This window comes from Tiliqua scincoides, chromosome 4, assembly GCF_035046505.1.
Source record: "Tiliqua scincoides isolate rTilSci1 chromosome 4, rTilSci1.hap2, whole genome shotgun sequence".
Lineage (NCBI taxonomy): Eukaryota > Metazoa > Chordata > Lepidosauria > Squamata > Scincidae > Tiliqua > Tiliqua scincoides.
In genome coordinates, this window is record NC_089824.1 from 125519885 (window position 1) to 125533173 (window position 13289).

The following is a 13289-nucleotide window of genomic DNA, read 5'->3' on the forward strand; positions in this document are numbered from 1 at the left end:
TGTCTATCTGCCAAGCCCCCCTGGAGAAGCAGCTACCATTTAGCTTTTTGTACATCATTGCCTGGTGAGAAGGGGAGGGGGCGACAAGGAATGTACTCTCAATACGGACAATATTCTACTTTTCCACAGATGTTGTGGTTTTTCTCTTTATCCTGAAATAATTTCTCGGTATAATGCTAACATTACTCTTCCCAGCTTGGCAACACTGGCATAATAGGAGATATGGCTGAATTGTATTTTTGAGACACATTTCTCATACTTCATTAAAAGGAAAACAGAGAATCCTGATCGCTTCCTGGATTGTGACTCTCCATGGTTACCTGTCATTCAAAGAAATCTAGCTCTGAGGAATGCTAATTGGCTCTGTTAAATCTGTGGTAATTGAACAGTGGAGACAGGCTGCAGAACGAGCTTTGGCTTCAGCACTACCTGGCCTTTTCGGTAGAGTGGGGAAGTCATTGAGGTCCACTGACTAAAAAGAGAAGAAAGAAAAACTCCACTGGAGCTGTAATGTTTTTCACTTAGGCCCAGCCAGAAAGCCATGTGGAAATGAGCGTTTTCAATGGAATAACGTCGTGTTTGGATCAAGACCCACATGGTTTTCTATATCCATCAGCACAGCGGTTCCCAAACTTCCCAGTGCTGTGACCCACCTCATCCTCCATGGTGTGTCACAATGTGCTGCAGGGTTTTCTTGGGAGGGCTTGGAGGCCTCTCTCAGGTCATGCAGGAGCAGCAATGTACTCTTTTGACCTTTGTAGGCTTCTGAATGGCCTGCAGAAGGTTTCAGAAGAAACTTATAATGAAACCAGAGTTGTGTCCAGAAATCAGAAATCGCTTCCAGATGCTTCAACAGAGGCCCCGTGGAGGCCAATAGAGTGGGTCATCAGCATGGCGCAACCTGGGAGAGGCTACCAGGTCCTCCCAATGCTTCCAGAATGGCTCTAATTTGGAGCCAACTAGAAGCAAGGGGGTGGGAGGACCCAACTTGCTATCCACCACCCATGGACTTGTAACACACTATGGGTTGCAATCCATGCTTTGGAAAACCCTGTACTAGCATTTTCCCATGAAAAACCCAAGTAATTTTCTCACTTTTTTATTCCAGGAGTTGGAAATCTTCCACATTGGTTTGGAACATATGGTTGCAAGATTTACATGGTTGTCAATGTCTCGGAGTTCAGAGTCCTTGGAGGAGGTGAGACAGCATCCTAACCTGGCTCCCACTGGAGCTGTCCTTTGCCATAGCTTGTCCTCTCTTTGTTTTTGGCTTTAAAGGGCAGCTATCTCCTCCCCCTCATTCCTGTGGTGAGTAGGAGAGAAAGGCGCAAAAGCAGCATGAGTTGGAACTGTAGCTGATTCTTTGAATATTTTATCAGCTCATAATGGAGGAAAGCGGTATTCCAGCTGTACCAGTCAACATCAAGGGGCTTCCTTGCTGCCCAAAGAACCCTTTGTGGAGGGAAGAGGAGCTGAGAATCTTCTCTGACATTTGGTGGGAAGAGATTGTATGGGCAGCTTTGTCACTAATTACCAAAATGTGAGGCAGTTCCACTACGTTTTGGAGAAGCTCAAGGACACAGGACACCAGCAGGGGAAACACAGAAGGATCATGGGATCAGCAAGTAGTGAAATGTCAGTGGCAACTTTTGTACTACTGAAATGAAGTCATGCAAAAGTGTAAATCTGAATACAGTTTTTGTATTTTTTTAAAAAATTGATCTGGAGGGATATTAAAAAAAATGATAGTACATGGTAAGGCAAAAAGAGTTAAGCATCTATTAGCTATTTTTTCAGGACTGGCTCCAAGTCTGAAGGGATCTTCAACAAGGGATCTCCATGATAGTACATGGTAAGGCAAAAAGAGTTAAGCATCTATTAGCTATTTTTTCAGGACTGGCTCCAAGTCTGAAGGGATCATCTTGGCATAGTCAGGGCAATGCTATTTCCCCAATGCCGTGGCAGTGGCAACAGGAAAGTTCCTCCTCTGTGCTCCTGCATTGTCCCCTCAATGCTGATGGGGCTAAAGGTGCCTCTTCCTTTCCTGTCTCTCATCTGCAAATAGAAGGCTGGCCTCAGAGATGACTGTCAGCACAAAGGTCTCTTAGGGAAGCTCCCATTTGCTGATGGGATGGCCAGGATGAGGCAGTGGCAAAGAGGCTCTCTGGACTCTTGTTTAATTGCTTTTCTCAAATATTTAAATGCAACAGGAGCCACAGCAGCAAAATAAATTCAAGAGATTTTAATTCCTGCAAGCCAGTTCACAACATTCCTTCTCAAATTACTTTCAGCTGCCGTCTGTATCCCAGTGTTTTCCCACTTAAACCAGGAGCCAGTCTTGTCAGCGATTAATGTACCTTTACTAGAAATGCAAAATGAGGGCCAGAATCCAAAGAGCCCAGTGCATATGATCAAACACTTCTAAATAGGCATCTTTCCCTGGAAATTGACATTTCCATCTAATTAGATGTTGCACTGGAAGACCCCCTGGACCTTTATTATTAGTTTTTTTGGAAGATATTATTATTGGTGTTGATCATGTTGTTCTTATTCACAGTCCACCAAATGTTGGTGGCTGAATTTGGCCTAGGTTCCAAGGACTGAGGATACTCAGATATTATTATTATTATTATTATTATTATTATTAGTAGTAGTAGTAGTAGTAGTAGTAGTAGTAGTAGTATTGCCTCATCAGTGTGTCTGGAACTTTATACAAAGGACAGGGCCTTGCCCTGAGGGCCTTACAATCTAGATATTGTCCCAAGTGGAGGGAAAACCCTCAGCAACCCAGTATATATGCAGAAACAGCCTTGCAATGCAAAGATTCTTACATGGAATAGTGCAGTTAATAATTAGAAATGTGAAAATTGCTGAACATTTTATAGCAGTGTTTCTCAAACTGTGGGTCGGGACCCACTAGGTTAGTCACGAGCCAATTTCAGATGGGTCCCCATTCATTTCAATATTTTATTTTTAATATATTAGACTTGATGCTACCATGGTATATGACTGCACTCGGGGAAATGTTACAGATCTGTGCTTTTAACAGGTTGTATATGCTTTAAACAATGATAGTAAATGGGACTTACTCCTGGGTAAGTGTGGGTAGAATTGATAAAAATTTTCCTGCTTGATGATGTCACTTCCAGTCATGACATAGTCACAGGTTAAAATGTATGTCTCAGGGAGCTGTTGAACAATATCTTCATCTTCAAAATTGGTGTCAACATTGTCTAGTTGTTTGATACAATTCTTTTGAATATGGAGCAGGCAATGGTGGCTTGTAGCCTCTGGCTTTAAATTCTTCTGTGATGCGATCTGGACTAGTCCATGAGTTGAATTTTACCTTCGTGCATACAGGAACATAAGCATCGCTCAGGAAGCCTTCCAAATCTTCAGCTTCCTCATGTATAAACTGTAAGGCTTGTTTCACATCCCGTTTCATGGTCTACAATGGTTTTGCTGATGGGATTGCAATGAAGTCTTTAATGTCTGGATGAAAGGATAGATCAGTATCTGGGTCAAACTTTTGGGAGATGCTTTCTTTTCACAAGTTCTCTGCAAACAGTAGCACAAAGTGTGCCTCCACTACTTTCCCCAACAAGGACAACGCAGTCAGGATCTTTTCCATAGTTCTTTGCGTTCTTTGTAAAGAATACAGTGGCAGTGAGCCAATCCATCAGCTGGGCTTAATATTGGTGCTCAGGATCTAACTGAAAACTGAAATATCGATCAAAGCTCTGGCTTTATCAGATTTATCAAAATGATGGGATCTTAGCATGTTCCACCCCGGACAGCAGATTTAGGACAACAATTTGTCAATCATAGGTCATTATACGTTTACCTCTGGGGAGAATGCCATTTGGTACCTAACTGTCTATCTCTACTCCTCAGGTATTTTCAGTCTGGATGGCCAAGGGGCAGCCCAATCCTGAGCTGCCTGGTGCGTGGGGCTGCTGTGGTGCCAAAATGGTGGCTGTGGCATCCTGAGCAATCGCTGGCAGCCCCTTGAGGGAAGGGGACTTTTGTCCCCTTCTCCTGCATAAGGAAAGTAGCCCTGCAATGGGGCTACTTGACTCTGTGCCTGCTATCAAGCGGAGGCAGAGTAATGGAGTTCCCTGTTGAGCCAAGAGGCTCAACACAGAGCTTCAGCTCTGGCGGAGCTGAGCTTCGCCTGTCCTGACACCTCCCTTCCTGTTCCCTCCCCTGCCACGCCTCTTCTCCGCCCTCTCCCTGCACTCCCCCCCCCCACCTTCCCTGCCCCAGAACACCTCCTCCCACACCCCAACTCACCTCTCTGTTGCTCAGTGGTCCGTGCTACTGCTGGGCGGCGGATCACCGGCCTCCAACTGGTGCTGTCCCAGTATGGGCTCATGCTGAGCCAGCTTCAGCACTTTGCTGATGCTAAGCCTCGCAAATGTGCTTTATGGCATGTTTGCAATGGTGTGTGCTGGTGGTAAGCCGGTATGCAGAGCTCAGAATTGGGCTCTTAGTTTCCCTCTTCATAGCTCTTTTAGTTCAATGTCTCCAAAGGCCCCTGTGTTACTGTTGTTTAGTATAACCATAGTGAATGAGCTGGTAAAGGCGTCTGTACTAGTTTAGCTGGCTCTCAAGTACCCATGAACGTTCTCTACAGCATGTTTGCGATACTCCTGGGCCAGTGCAGTGGCCCTGTGCTGCCCAATTTCTGAGACTGGATTGCACTCTAAGCCTTTGAGCTGTAGGGCACTGGAAGTTGGATATAATTTTGCCTTCTGTTTTGGTGTTTTATATCTTTAATAATTAATATTTGTTCATTTTAAACTTTTCTAAACTGTAAGATGCTTTGGAATATCTCTTGAACAGTGGAGCCTTATGACAACTTTATGACAAATAAAATGAAAAATGAAATGAAATGCAATATTTTGTGCCCTTATAACCCAAATTCTATGTCAGAAATGGGACGGACGGACTGTGACCTTATAAGTGATTCACAGCCCAATCCTATCCAACTTCACAGCACCAGTGCAACCATGCCAATGGGGTGCATGCTGCTTTCTGTGGTGGGGAGGCAGTCACAGAGGCCTCCTCAAGGTAAAAGAATGTTCACTTACTTTGGGACTATATTGCGGCTGCATTGGTGCTGGAAAGTTGGTTTGGATTGGACTCTCAGAGTTAGAACATTTGTTAGAACACTTCCCCATTTTGTATATTTTATCCTGTAGTTTTCATGAGTCCATATAATGTATTTTGCTTTATTATTATTATTATTATTATTATTATTATTATTATTATTATTATTATTATTATTATTATTGGTCATCAAATTTCTCCTCAGACTTTAATTCAAGGCGGTTTATATGAGCAGGCTGTTCTAAATCCCCGTAGGGATTTTTACAATTGAAGAAAGGTTCTATCTTTCAAGAACCACAGCATTTCAGATGGATCTTTTATGGTCTGTTATCACTTTCTGGCCTCCAGATTCCTCCCACGCAGGCTGACAAGCAGCTCCTTCATCTCTCCAAGAGCAGATGGAATAACTTGGCTGGGCTTGTCAGCTGCTTCAAGGTCTCGCCATTCACGGTGCCGGTGGCCTCAAACTGGTGACCTTCGGATGTTATCTTCAGGCAAATGGAGGCTCTACCCTCTAGACCAGACCTCCTGCCCAGTCAAGGGCATGTACAAGGAGTGGTGTAGGGTACTAAAGCCCCACATCATAGCTCCTCAAAATCTTTCTCAGCAGCCTGATCTAGTTTCTCAGATTTTTCTAGGCATTGCCCATGTACTTTCAAATGCATTGTGATGCCACACGGATGAGAGATTTGCTTTTAAAAAGGAAAAAAGAAAATCAAACAACCATTCCAAGGAGCTGGAATTCTGTGTCTAATACTGGAGATGGGCTAGTGTATCTAATGCTGTCTAATCTGGATCATAAGATAATGTTAGTCCTTTAAATATAACCCTTATATACTGCTTGCCTGGTAAAGTGGGACTCTGCCACCTTACGCCCAACTGCCAAGATCTCCGACCGCATGTTAATTTGGATATCTAGAAAGAGGAACTTACATGTATACAACTGCACAAATGTGGGGTCCCCTTTTCAGATATTGCACCAAACACCCAGACATTGGGGAAGGAGGCTAGTGGATGCCTCCATGAGTGGAGCATATGTATGGGTGGTGATGGAGGTGGGTTGTATGAACAGTTCTGTCACGTAGCAGCATCCACATCAATGTCACTTTGGAATTCTAAATTACATGCCACTTTCTCTTTGAGGACCTCTTTCCTTGGGCAGCAAAGGTATTAGTCTGGAAGAATGCTTTTATGCGAATGCCCGAAGTCTACGAGCAAAGGTGGGAGAACTGGAATGTCTGGTGACAAGGGAAAATATTGACATAGTGGGCATAACGGAAACCTGGTGGAATGCGGAGAATCAGTGGGATACCGCAATCCCGGGCTATAAACTCTACAGGAGGGACAGGCAGGGGCGTGTTGGAGGTGGGGTGGCCCTTTATGTTAAGGAAGGGATAGAATCCAGCAAAGTAGAGATTGAAGGTGGATCCGACTCCACCGTAGAATCTCTGTGGGTTAAATTACCAGGCTTGTGCAGCAATGTAATACTGGGGGCGTGCTATCGTCCTCCAGACCAGAAATCTGATGGGGACCTTGAAATGAGGAAACAGATCAGGGAGGTGACAAGGAAGGACAGGGTTGTAATCATGGGGGACTTCAATTATCCTCATATTGACTGGGTCAATTTGTGTTCTGGTCACGATAAGGAAACCGGATTTCTTGACATGCTAAATGACTGTGGCTTAGATCAGCTAGTCAAGGAGCCCACCAGAGGACAGGTGACTCTGGATTTAATTTTGTGCGGTATGCAGGACCTGGTTAGAGATGTAAACGTTACTGAGCCATTGGGGAACAGTGATCATGCTGCGATCCGTTTTGATGTGCACGTTGGGGGAAGAATACCAGGCAAATCTCTAACAAAAACCCTTGACTTCCGACGGGCGGACTTCCCTCAAATGAGGAGGCTGGTTAGAAGGAGGTTGAAAGGGAGGGTAAAAAGAGTCCAGTCTCTCCAGAGTGCATGGAGGCTGCTTAAAACAACAGTAATAGAGGCCCAGCAGAGGTGTATACCGCAAAGAAAGAAGGGTTCCACTAAATCCAGGAGAGTGCCCGCATGGCTAACCAGCCAAGTTAGAGAGGCTGTGAAGGGCAAGGAAGCTTCCTTCCGTAAATGGAAGTCTTGCCCTAATGAAGAGAATAAAAAGGAACATAAACTGTGGCAAAAGAAATGTAAGAAGGTGATAGGGGAGGCCAAGCGAGACTATGAGGAACGCATGGCCAGCAACATTAAGGGGAATAATAAAAGCTTCTTCAAATATGTTAGAAGCAGGAAACCCGCCAGAGAAGCAGTTGGCCCTCTGGATGGTGAGGGAGGGAAAGGGGAGATAAAAGGAGACTTAGAGATGGCAGAGAAATTAAATGAGTTCTTTGCATCTGTCTTCACGGCAGAAGACCTCGGGCAGATACCGCTGCCCGAACGGCCCCTCCTAACCGAGGAGTTAAGTCAGATAGAGGTTAAAAGAGAAGATGTTTCAGACCTCATTGATAAATTAAAGATCAATAAGTCACCGGGCCCTGATGGCATACACCCAAGGGTTATTAAGGAATTGAAGAATGAAGTTGCAGATCTCTTGACTAAGGTATGCAACTTGTCCCTCAAAACAGCCACGGTACCAGAAGATTGGAGGATAGCAAATGTCACGCCTATTTTTAAAAAGGGAAAGAGGGGGGACCCGGGAAACTATAGGCCGGTCAGCCTAACATCCATACCGGGTAAGATGGTGGAATGCCTCATCAAAGATAGGATCTCAAAACACATAGACGAACAGGCCTTGCTGAGGGAGAGTCAGCATGGCTTCTGTAAGGGTAAGTCTTGCCTCACAAACCTTTTAGAATTCTTTGAAAAGGTCAACAGGCATGTGGATGCGGGAGAACCCGTGGACATTATATATCTGGACTTTCAGAAGGCATTTGACACGGTCCCTCACCAAAGGCTACTGAAAAAACTCCACAGTCAGGGAATTAGAGGACAGGTCCTCTCGTGGATTGAGAACTGGTTGGAGGCCAGGAAGCAGCGAGTGGGTGTCAATGGGCAATTTTCACAATGGAGAGAGGTGAAAAGCGGTGTGCCCCAAGGATCTGTCCTGGGACCGGTGCTTTTCAACCTCTTCATAAATGACCTGGAGACAGGGTTGAGCAGTGAAGTGGCTAAGTTTGCAGACGACACCAAACTTTTCCGAGTGGTAAAGACCAGAAGTGATTGTGAGGAGCTCCAGAAGGATCTCTCCAGACTGGCAGAATGGGCAGCAAAATGGCAGATGCGCTTCAATGTCAGTAAGTGTAAAGTCATGCACATTGGGGCAAAAAATCAAAACTTTAGATATAGGCTGATGGGTTCTGAGCTGTCTGTGACAGATCAGGAGAGAGATCTTGGGGTGGTGGTGGACAGGTCGATGAAAGTGTCGACCCAATGTGCGGCGGCAGTGAAGAAGGCCAATTCTATGCTTGGGATCATTAGGAAGGGTATTGAGAACAAAACGGCTAATATTATAATGCCGTTGTACAAATCTATGGTAAGGCCACACCTGGAGTATTGTGTCCAGTTCTGGTCGCCGCATCTCAAAAAAGACATAGTGGAAATGGAAAAGGTGCAAAAGAGAGCAACTAAGCTGATTACGGGGCTGGGGCACCTTCCTTATGAGGAAAGGCTACGGCGTTTGGGCCTCTTCAGCCTAGAAAAGAGACGCTTGAGGGGGGACATGATTGAGACATACAAAATTATGCAGGGGATGGACAGAGTGGATAGGGAGATGCTCTTTACACTCTCACATAATACCAGAACCAGGGGACATCCACTAAAATTGAGTGTTGGGCGGGTTAGGACAGACAAAAGAAAATATTTCTTTACTCAGCGCGTGGTCGGTCTGTGGAACTCCTTGCCACAGGATGTGGTGCTGGCGTCTAGCCTAGACGCCTTTAAAAGGGGATTGGACGAGTTTCTGGAGGAAAAATCCATTATGGGGTACAAGCCATGATGTGTATGCGCAACCTCCTGATTTTAGGAATGGGTTAAGTCAGAATGCCAGATGTAGGGGAGAGCACCAGGACGAGGTCTCTTGTTATCTGGTGTGCTCCCTGGGGCATTTGGTGGGCCGCTGTGAGATACAGGAAGCTGGACTAGATGGGCCTATCGCCTGATCCAGTGGGGCTGTTCTTATGTTCTTATGTTCTTATGTTAAGAATATTCAAAGAACAAATCTGACACAAACTTACTCTATAAACACGACCGCTGAATCACTTTCTCAGGCAAGATGGCAGCATAGTTGCTCATGGGGGGGGGGAAGCAACAACAACCGGATTCACTGATGTCCTAAGATCAGGTGACTCCTCACATCACTAGTTTTATCGATATTAGTGTTCTTCAACCTGTGGGTTGTGACCTCAATGGGGTCTGATTTGGGGAGTGGTGGTGGCAACCTTGCAAAGCCTATGCAAGAGAGGGCTTGCATCCAATCCAACAATGGTACTGCCTTATCAAAACTGAGTTCTTGATACTGAGTTCTGAGTTTCTTCTCGCTATCTTGCCCAGCAGCTCCTAGGGCTGACCTTGCACAGGCTGCTACCTCACAGGGCTGTGGTGAAGGCACAAGAGGTAGGGGGGAAACAGGGCAGGTGGGAGCAGGGGTGGGCGGTGATGAGGGCAGGAGAAGGGTAGGATCAGCAGTGGGTCCTCAGTCTATGTGTTTACATTTTGGAGAGTCATGGCATGATAAAGGTGGAAGACCACGGATTTATATCAAATTCCAGGAAGTAGATAACGAATGCCCATTTAACCCATTTAAATAAAGTAGTGGACAGAAATGTGAATTTGTTTTTTTAACCATAGGGGAATGTTTGTCTGAAACCAGTGTTTCATGTCCAAATTTGGTGAATCTGCAGGAGCGCGTGTGGCCTCTGGGACACCCAGTGCCTCTGGGAGCAAAGTGCCAGGTAAGGTACCGTGAGTTTAGCATCTGGGCGAGTTCAGCAGCAGGGCAAGGAGGCCAGGGACCCAGACACCGCCCTTCTCTTCCCTTAAGAAGAGGGCTGCTAACCAGTGTAGGATTTTTCAAGTACCCCTAAATAAAAACAACAGAAAAAAGCTATGCAGTCAGACAGCCAGCAGCAGGGCGGGGGCTATCCAGTGTTCTGCATCGAGTGCCACATGTATGACTCTATGCCTCTGGGGCATAAGTCATGGGTGTGTCCTCGGTGCAAGGAGCTCCAGGGTCTCAGGAAACACATCTGCTCCCTTGAAGCCTTGGTGGTCGACCTGGAGAAGCAGAGGCAGGCAGAGAAGGACTGAGGAGAGACTTCTGGAGACAATCAGGCTTCGTCCCAACCTCAGGTGTGCAGCTCCTCAGCTGCCCAGGTGGGAAGTCTTGGGGCTGGAGGACGTCATATTTGGTGGGCCACTGTGAGATACAGGAAGCTGGACTAGATGGGCCTAGGGCCTGATCCAGTGGGGCTGTTCTTATGTTCTTATGAATGCCAACATTCACATTTCTAGCAATGATCCCAGTTCAATTGTTTTTGGCCTCTTCAGAATGTGCCCTTCAGAATGTATTTGTCTTCCTGGGTTAGGCAGCTCTGATACTGCTTATTCTGCCTTCTTGACCTATGTGATGTCAAAATTGTAACAGCGATTTTAAGATAATAAACAGTAAAAACCCCAACTGCATGAGAAAGCTTTTTCTTGGAATCTGGTGGTCAGGCATCCTGAAATGCCACTTGCTGTTTGACAATCTCTGCTTGGCACCCTTTGCTTGAAAAGAATTTGGATTAGTTTGAACAATATTCACTGGGTCTTTTTTGCTTTCCTTCCTTAACATGAGGAATTCACAGGAACAGTACAAATGAAATTATTGTTAATAGAAATACAGGTGAACACACATGCATGTAATCTGAAGACTGAGAAATAGTCAAACATGACTGTGCAAACATTATCATGTTATCACAACTTCTATTCGTTATGTAAAGGGAAATGAAAACTTGTATCTCCCTGAATATTTAGTTCTATTCAAACCAAGAAACAGCTCAAAGGTGTCACTGAGATGTCATTGAGTAAACCGATGTCACTGAGTAACTCTATGTCAGCGCTCACTGAACATGCAACAAGGATTTGAGATTGCCCTGCTTTAACTTATCCTGCTCCAACATGCCTGCCTTGCTCCCATGTCCATATGACACCCATGACACTTTGTGGGCATCATGTTTGCCTAGAAACTTATGTGCATCAAGTATAATGCATGGAGACCCAAATAGCATTTATCTGTACAACCTAACATTGGAGTACAAATACAGATTGGACAATGCAGGCCTATAGCACTGGGATCTATGTAGGTAACTCCTTACACAAATGTGACGTTTCACATGAACATCACAAGGCCTTTGTGGCAGGTCAGGTGGGTGGGGTGACAGTGTGATCCTCATTCCCATCAAGCAATTAAGTGAACATCTGTAGATAATAATGCCCCTTGAGCATCAGAAAGTCTAAAATGGAACAGTAAATGTGAATGTATTCAGTTCTACAAAGTGGGTATAAACCCTGGATTTGGGAAGCAGCATCCACCTGTACCCATCTTTCCTCCTCCCAAGCTGATACTGTATTCAGGCATACCAGCCTCTGTCGATTAGTTCCACCTTTCTCTACACAACATGTCAAGATGCATAATCAGGAGATATAGATATGACATGGTCATTTCAGTTCATAGCAGTGGACAATCCTAGTTCTGGGAGCTCTTTTTTGGATTCCGGAATAATTATGCTAATAACCACAGCCCATTTAGAATAGTGGAAAATATTAAATAATATGAAAACGCTTACTGTTGTTTCCAAAAATTCCATATCCTCCATGTAGATAGAGAAGTCCTCTTCTTAGCCCAGCTGAGGGACTTTTGGGCTGGTAAATTCTTACTGGAACATGCTCAAACATGGCATTCCTGATAAAGAGTTTAGATTCCTTCCCTGCCAGTGGCAGTTTCAACAAAAATCTAATAAACTTAATTTGACTGCAGATCCCCAGCCTCTCAGCAATTTTTCCCTGTTTTACAGCAAGAGAGAAAAAGAGTGCTAGATTGGAACTCAGGATGTGAAATTGCAAACTGCAACTTAAGCAGGCTCTAAATTCACAGCATAACAGAAAGAAAACCTCCTACACAGATCAAGAGCCCAGTCCTATCCTCCTCTCCCCCCCCCCCCCCCGCAACCACACCAAAAACAGGTGTGCAGTATTCAGCAAGGGGAAAGTTTGGTAGGCTTCAGTGTCGAAAGGGGATCCCTTTACACCTATGTAAGCCTCCCATTCCGCAGTGGGTCTCCTCAGACCTGCGCTAGCAGTTTTGCTAGTGTGAGTCCAAGGAAAAAAAGGGGGCAGGGAAACTATAGGAAAGGGGAATAGCATCAGGTGTGTGCCATTGCCGCAGTATCTATCCCTCCCACAGCCTTCTTGCCTCTGGTATGCTCCCTTCCTGCCCAGTTTTGCTCCCAGTTTTGCACCCCTGCCCAGTTTGCCTCCATTCCACTTAGCCGTGAAGATTCTTGGGTGACCTTAGGCTAATCTCTCAGCCTAGCCTACCTTGCAGGGTTGCTGTGAGGACAAAAAGAAGAAAGGAATTATGTACACCACCCTGAGCTCCTTGGAGGAATGACCTTTCTCAGTAGGTCACATCAAATTTTACCATCTTGTCATCTCATCCTCTCCCCCCCCCCCACCCAAAAAACACACAAATGAAACAGAAAATTCTGTTTGTCTTTACCTGCCAAACAAAATGTCCAGTCGGTCCCTAAGTGATACAGTTGGAGCTTTGCTGGTTCCTTGGCTCCTGAAGGGGCTTCTGCTTTCCAGAACGCATGGTAAATAAACAAACAGAAATCCACGAACAAAACGGGAAGGGCAATGTGCAAGCATAGCTCCAGCAACTTATGAAGAAAACACATCTTCCTTTGCTGGGAAGATTTGAACTAAACTACTGCTCTCCTCTCAAGTGCTGTTTGAAACTTGCCAGACCAGTTACAGCACCCTAGATATGATCTCTCCCCACCTGTGTTGTACAAAATTGGACGGTCTAATGTGATTCGATCATCTTACACCATCCTACAATTAGGGATGATTAAGGCTCAATGAAGAAAGCAAATTGTTGATATACAGAGTGAGGTTGTTGTATATCCATTGTGATTATCAAGTCAAGTTAATTGGT

The 13289-nt window shown here is 45.1% G+C and overlaps 1 pseudogene; it reads right to left on the reverse strand.

The window, feature by feature from the left end:
* Nucleotides 1–366: 366 nt before the first annotated feature.
* LOC136648441 (arylacetamide deacetylase-like 4) lies at nt 367–13029 on the reverse strand (annotated as a pseudogene).
* Between the last annotated feature and the right edge of the window lie 260 nt (nt 13030–13289).